The 7,543-nt window shown below is 43.0% G+C and overlaps 1 long non-coding RNA gene across 1 annotated transcript; it reads right to left on the minus strand.

The window, feature by feature from the left end:
- Window positions 1-973: 973 nt before the first annotated feature.
- LOC103171137 lies at window positions 974-7,202 on the minus strand. Its single transcript, XR_486606.3, has 3 exons — window positions 6,955-7,202; window positions 5,049-5,133; window positions 974-1,297 (listed from the first exon to the last, which is right to left on the minus strand). It is a non-coding gene; the product is annotated as an uncharacterized LOC103171137 (long non-coding RNA).
- Between the last annotated feature and the right edge of the window lie 341 nt (window positions 7,203-7,543).

Consider the following 7,543-nt stretch of genomic DNA (forward strand, 5'->3'; position numbering starts at 1 on the left):
ACTGGGTCCAACCTGGTTATCTTGTATCTACTCTACTGCTTGGTACAGTGCTTGGCACGTAGTGAGTGCTTGACCAATGGCACTCTCATTATTATTATCATCTTTACTTTTCCTTTATCAACTAAGTACCTGATTTAAAGAAATCAAATTAATCTCTCTACCACAAATATTGGAGAGATTGGAGAGATGAGTATTCTAGTTGATAAAAAGCTACGTTAAAGAAACCAACTTTCAGAAATGGATAGTAAAGGTCAAAATAATGCCACCACAATAATTCTTGGGCTGTACCTTCTCTAATTGCTATTGATTCACATTTTCAGACACGATATATCCTTTCAGACACAGTGCATCCTTTTGAATACCCAGTGGTATAATTTCTTTTCCATAGCACTGTGGAAACTAACAGCACAATTTTCCCTTAGCTATTTTAAATTAGATCAGTGATACAAGGCAAAAGGTAATTAAAAAACATCTCTGATGTTCTTATGTTAGGTTGACTATGTTGCTGTGGGCAGTGGAAGTTGCTCTTGGTACAATATCAACTCTCTTTGACTTTGGAGCATGGAGCAATAAGTGCTTATTGTGTGCCAGACACTGTACCAAGCACTGGGTAGATAGAAGTTAATCAGGTTGGACATAGTCCATGTCCCACATGGGGCTAGTAGTCTTTCTGCATACAGTAGTGCTTAATAAATACTAGAAAAAATAATTTAAAAAACATTTTTTAAGGTACAAACACACAACAGATATTCCAGTATACTCTCTATATAAACAACAAACAAATATTAGTTACCCCCCTTGATATCCATCATAATTGTTAGGGATGTACTATCTAACAACCCTACTTTACTATCTTATAACCCATGTATATCTCTGTGCTATTAATTTATCTAAATGCTTTTGACTGAAACTGATCTTTTCAGCCTGCAAAAAAGTGAGAGTTTTTTTGGCTCAACAGCTATGTGACAAAAAGTTTTCCTTTTGATGGTTTGTATTTTGGGCATCCCCTTCATGCTTTAGGGACATCTCCTCTCAAGCATATAACCACACACAGGGACAGAAAAGGGGGATATATTATGGACCCAGGAATGTGGAAAGTGTGCACAGCTGTGCCAAGAGAAGTCTGTAAATATGCTGAGGATCACTGGTCCACAGTAAGCTGGAATTGTTCTTTTGTTTGGCCTCACAGCTTCATCATGGCCTTGTGAACCTGAGTTTCGGTCACTTAACTGGTGTCACAGTATGCTTTCATCCATCCACTGTCATTCTTTCTCCCAGACAGTCGCAGGGAAGTTTGCTAATGGAACAAAAAAGGAAAATAGTGCATATCAGGGAATTACTACTCTTCAATGATGGTCTTAGTATTTATTGAGTGCCCCCTTCGTGCATTACACTGTTTTAGGTGCTGCATTTTTCTTTCCCTACTTTCCTTGCTCACAGTAAGAAGTAAGGAAATATTAGATTGACAGCAATTGGCTTTGTAGTATATGATGTGCTTACTGTGTGGCAGGCACTGTGCTAAGCCCTGGGGTAGATAAAACCTAATCAGGTTGGACACTGTTCATGTCCCATGTGGGGTTCCCAGTCTTGATCCCCAATTTACAGATGAAATAACTGCGGCACAGAGAAGTAAAGCTACTTCCCCAAGGTCACGCAGCAGACGTGTGACAAAACTGGTATTAGAACCCAGGTCCTCTGACTCCCAGGTCCAAGCTCTTTCCATTAGGCAATGCTCCTTCTCAAGGAAACAAGCAACCACCTGTCTTTTATTCTGAACATCATCTCCAAAAGCACAAAAGTAAATGCTAAATCAGTCATGTTAATACAGCAGAGAACCTTCTGAGCAGGCGTGGGAATTTCTGACCAACAGGTTGTAGGGAAAGTGCCCGTTTATGTTGATTCTTTAGAGAGAAACATGGGAGCTAGGAAAAAGCCAGCTCAGAGTTTCCTGAGCTCTGGAATACCCTGTCCATCCCTACCGTGTCCTCAAATCTGGCTACCGTGGCCACCTCGCTTGTATGGCATCTGTATAATGGCGATTGAGACTGTGAGCCCTGAGTGAGACAGAAACTGTGAGCCCGAGTAAGACAGAGACTGTGTCCTACCCATTTTGCTTGTATCCATCCACACGCTTACTATGTGCCTAGAACATAGTATTAAACAAATGTCACAATTATTATCTTCCCAGCAGAGGCTCCCGACCCCACTATCTCTGGGCACTTATGGGGCCTTTTGGTAAGTCACGGTTAAAATTCTCTAATCCTCTAGACAGTAAGCTGTGGCTAGGAAATATGTACAATGTTTATATTGTACTATCCCAAGTGCTTAGTACAGTGCTCCGCACACAGTAAGCACTCAATAAATACGACTGACTAGTGATTTTGCCTCCTTTCCTCATATGAAGTAAAGTGCAACCTTTTAGCATCCAGGGTTTTTTGGGTTTTTTTCACCTTTTCACTTCTGCTTTTTAAAATTCCATTTTCTTATCCACTCCATTTCATTCTCATGTTGAAATCCAGGAAATCAAACTCGGACTATAACTCAGAGCAGCATTTAAAATCTCAAATTTAAGATTACTTGAATGTAGGTTTAGCAATTAGCAAAGGAAGAAAGTGGCATAACTTTGGGAGACGTCATCTCGATAGATCATTCCTTCATGAACATCAGTGCATGACGTCTATTCCAGATGATAACCGTGTTTGGAACATCATGAATGAAGCACATTCAGGGGAACGTTTGTCCCTGCTGATACGTTAAGCATCAACAATGGTGTGAAGGCTGTTGGCATTTATCCTCACTCCCTATTTCATTTACAGTATTTTTAAATGTAATAGCATTTTTTGAGCACCCACTGGATGCTTTGCACTGAATTGAGTATTTGAGAAGTCCAAAACATGTGAGTGCCATATTACAGGTCCACCAGATGCTTTCATTCTAATGAGCGAGACGGACGTAAAAAATGTTTGTAAGAAACATAAAATATGATGGAATAAATATATTTACCTAAGCATTAAGGATAAGAATAAATAAATATTTAAGGGTTAGAGCTGGATGACGTGCTCATACGATTTGGGATATTGGGAATTAATTAGGGGAGGCATGTTGGAACAGGAGAGCTTTCAGGAGGTGTCTGAATATGCGAAGACTGGTCTATCGGATTCGGGGAGGGAATTTCAAGCTGGGGGAACAGTATAAATGAGGGGATGGAGGTAGGAGGATGAGAAAGGGACAGTCAGAGGCCAACTTTGGAGGGGAAAAATAGAGAGTAGCGAATTAAGAGAGCAGTGCATTTTAGTGTCTGTCTCCCCCTGTAGACTGTAAGCTCCTCGTGGGCAGGGATCATGTCTACTAACTCTGTTGTACTTTCCCAAGAGCATTGTACAGTGATTTGTACGTAGCACGCACTCAATAAATACCAATGATTGATGCATAAGTGGAGTGAGTTGGGAGAGAGCCTTGCAGCCAATTGTGCGGAGTTTTGGATTGATGTGAAGGATCAGTGAAGGATTTTGAGGAGTGGAGAGATGTGTATGTGTAGTGATACTCCAAGAAGATGACTTATGCCAACAGTGTGTAGCCTAGTTTGGAAGGGAAGGGAGAGGCTGGAAGCAGGGAGATGAGGAGACTGATAAAATAGTTTAGCCTTGATGTGAACAGAGAGTGAACCACAGTAGTAGTTATCTGGGTAGCTAGAATGAAAACTAAGCTATAAATCTCACCCAAAGCTGACTAGTGAGCAACAGGTCTTCAACCAGTGTTCTCTGGTGCCTTTTTTTCCCTGTAACTTTCTTAGTCTCCTTTGAATTATCAGGTGGGTATGGTAATTACTTGGGTGCAGCACACTAAACACTTGGGAAAGCACAACTGTCATATGAGAAGCAGCCTAGCCTAGTGGCGAGAGCATGGCCCTGAAAGTCAGAACACCTGGGTTTTAATCCAAGCTCTGTCAATTACCTGCTGTGTGACCTTGGGGAGATCACTTAAATTCTCAGTGCAGCAGTTGCCTCATCTATAAAATGGAGACTGAACTTCTTTTCTCCCTCCTACTTGGACTGTGAGCATCATGTGTGACAGGGACCTGTCCTACTTGATTGACTAGTATCTGGCCCAGTGCTTAGAATAGTGCTTGAAACACAAAGTGCTTAACAAATACCATTAAGAAAACAAAAAAGATGAGGCATGTTCCTTGGCCACCGTGAGCTTCTCGATACTTTAGAAGATATTTTTAAAAGAAGCTATTTTTGTTTCTACAGAATCCAAGACGAAATAGTTTGCCAGATGAATTCCCCAGGCAGGAAAGTTTTGAAATGATGTGGATACAAAATAAGACAACCAGCTGCACACTGCAGAAACAATTTTTTCCTTATGGTATTTAAGTGTTTACTATGTGTCAAACACTGTAAACACCAGGATAGGTACAAATTTATTATGTCAGACATAATCCCTGTCCCCCATGGGCTTCATAGTCTAAGTAAGAGGGAGAACAGGTATCCCCATTTCACAGTTGAGGAAACCGAGGCACAGAGAAGTGAAGTGACTTCACTTTACTTCAAGGTCACACAGCAACCCGATTGGCAGAGCTGGGATTAGAACCCAGGTCCTCTGACTCTCAGGCCCATACTCTCTCCATTAGTCCACTCTGTTCCTGTGACTTTTGTTCAGCAAGAAATTGTGGAGCCAAGTTGGGAATCCCCAAGAAGACCTGGATTAGCATTAGCATTCTAGGTTGGATTTGATAGGATTTGTGAAAGGTTGTGATGCTTGAGAATCTGGAAATTAGTAGATAAATGGACCTTTTGGGTAATTTTCCTCATCTCTGGCATCTGGATGAAGAATGTAAGAGAGCATGTTGATGGTATGATTTGAGTTCATTAATCCAACTCACATCAAAACAGGGCTCCTTATCCAAAGTGTGTCTGGGCTGTGGGCACTGTATGTTCAGTGTAAACACTCTGTTGATATTTGAAAGGAAAAATTCCCCAGTTATCTCTCTAGTAATAAAATGGGCTACTTTCCATGCCTGCCAATTTCAGTAGGAATATTCTTACCGGGAATATGGATTGCTTGAGCTCCAATCTCTGCTTGTGTTATTCCTTCTCATGATGGGATCGTCTAGCATTCTCCAATAGCCATCTGTTAGAGGAAAATGATCTGTCAGCCCTGGCCATCTCGAAGCCCATGCTAGTAGTACTAGTTGAGGATTTTGAGGGGAAAACCAAAATCAGCACCAGGTATTGGTGCAACAGTGTGTGAAATACAACAGTGCTGAAGGGAAAGCCCATGTTGTGGAAGGGAATGTCAGTAACACATCAGTCTTAACATTTTCACACACACATTCACAAACAGACTCACACACCGATAAAAATTTCACTGTCCATAGTGTCATCCTTGAACCTGAAGGAGCGCTCATAACTGAATAGCACAGGATCACTTTTGAGTTTCGATTTCTGCGTATTTATCTCCAAGACAAACTTCCAGAGTGATTTCTCAAGCATCTAGTGCCATCCTTGCCCAGTGATGGCTATGAGTATGCTTTTTTAGTCTTCTACCTCTAGGGGGAATGTTTTTGTAATGGGAAGTCTCAGCTGAGGGTTGTTGTCTTTAGATTTCGGAAGAACATAAAGTAAGCTGTCCTCTACGGTAGCAAAAGTGCAGGGCTCTCACTTGGTGATGAAAAAGTTTTTTTTAAAACTTCTTTGATAACTATTTATGAACGATGTAGAATTCTGACATCTAGTGGCTCCAGGGATTGACTACACTATAGATGGAAAGATTGGTACGATGTGGGACATGGGGGGCGAGTAGAAAGACCTTTCATTCATTCAATAGTATTTATTGAGCGCTTACTATGTGCAGAGCACTGTACTAAGCGCTTGGAATGAACAAGTCGGCAACAGATAGAGACAGTCCCTGCCGTTTGACGGGCTTACGGTCTAATCGGGGGAGACGGACAGACAAGAACGATGACGATAAATAGAGTCGAGGGGAAGAACATCTCGTAAAAACAAGGGCAACTAAATAGAATCAAGGCGATGTACATTTCATTAACAAAATGAATAGGGTAATGGAAATATATACAGTTGAGCGGACGAGTACAGTGCTGAGGGGATGGGAAGGGAGAGGGGGAGGAGCAGAGGGAAAGGAGGAAAAGAGGGTTTATCTGTGGAGAGGTGAAGGGGGGGTGGTAGAGGGAGTAGAGGGAGAAGAGGAGCTCAGTCTGGGAAGGCCTCTTGGAGGAGGTGAGTTTTAAGTAGGGTTTTGAAGAGGGGAAGAGAATCAGTTTTGTGAGGGTGGGAGGGAGGGAAGGAATAATAATAATAATAATAATAATGTTGGTATTTGTTAAGCGCTTACTATGTGCCGAGCACTGTTCTAAGCGCTGGGGTAGACATAGGGGAATCAGGTTGTCCCACGTGGGGCTCACAGTCTTCATCCCCATTTTACAGATGAGGGAACTGAGGCACAGAGAAGTTAAGTGACTTGCCCACAGTCACACAACTGACAAGTGGCAGAGCTGGGATTCGAACTCATGAGCCCTGACTCCAAAGCCCATGCTCTTTCCACTGAGCCACGCTGCTTCCCCAAGGAATAGAGTTAGTGGAGGAGTTGGGAGTGACCAAGACACAGGGCCAGCACAGACAGGGCATAGATGAGTGCCACAAGACTAGAGAAGAACGTGGGACAGCCCGCAGTGGGACACAGCAGCATGGCTGAGGCTTAGGAGTCAGAGGATCTGGATTCGAATCCTGCCTCCTCTCGCCTGCCGTGTGACCTTGAGCAAGTCACTTAACTGCTATATACCTCAGTTCCCTCAACTGTAAAATGGAGATTCAATAGCTGTCTTCCCTCCTACTTAAACTGTGAGCCTATGAGGGACCGGGATTGTGCTCCACCTGATTAACTCTTACCTTCCCCGGCACTAGCAGTGCTGGACACTTAGCACCTGCTACATACCTGTGTATACAAGCTGGCTCACGTGGTCAGGCACACTTACTCCAACAGATCATCAAGCACACAGAGATAAACTCAGGGGCCAGAGCAGCCCTGGTGACTGCAGTTGTTTAAATTGTAAGCTCCTGAAGCACCAGGACCATCTATATCTCTTATTTGTTGTATGTTCCCAGGCACTTGTTTACAGTGCTCTGTACATAGAAGGTGCAGAGTTGATGATGTTGATGATGATGGATGTGAAAGGGCTGCAGTCACGGCCAACCGTTATGGATGGAATTCTGAGGGTACCTAGAGGAGCCAACTTGGGAAATTAGCCTTTCAGGTGGGATGGTGACCCCAGTGGCGGAAATTGGGCTGCTTTTCCTGCTCTGACGATACCCGGAGGACTCCAGCTCCTGCCGTAGTGGTATTGCAGCCCATTCAGCAATGGTGGCATTAGTTACGGCCTATTACTTTTGTCCCCTCCTCCCACTGAACTCCTTTCTCCGTTTCTGGGCTGGGACAATAGGTCAATCACTGCCTGGGGGTATGTTTGCCTGTGTGTGTTTCAAATGGGAGAGGGCAGGATGCAATCAATCATATGTGTTGACCA

Source organism: Ornithorhynchus anatinus, chromosome 12 (genome assembly GCF_004115215.2).
Source record: "Ornithorhynchus anatinus isolate Pmale09 chromosome 12, mOrnAna1.pri.v4, whole genome shotgun sequence".
Taxonomy (NCBI): domain Eukaryota; kingdom Metazoa; phylum Chordata; class Mammalia; order Monotremata; family Ornithorhynchidae; genus Ornithorhynchus; species Ornithorhynchus anatinus.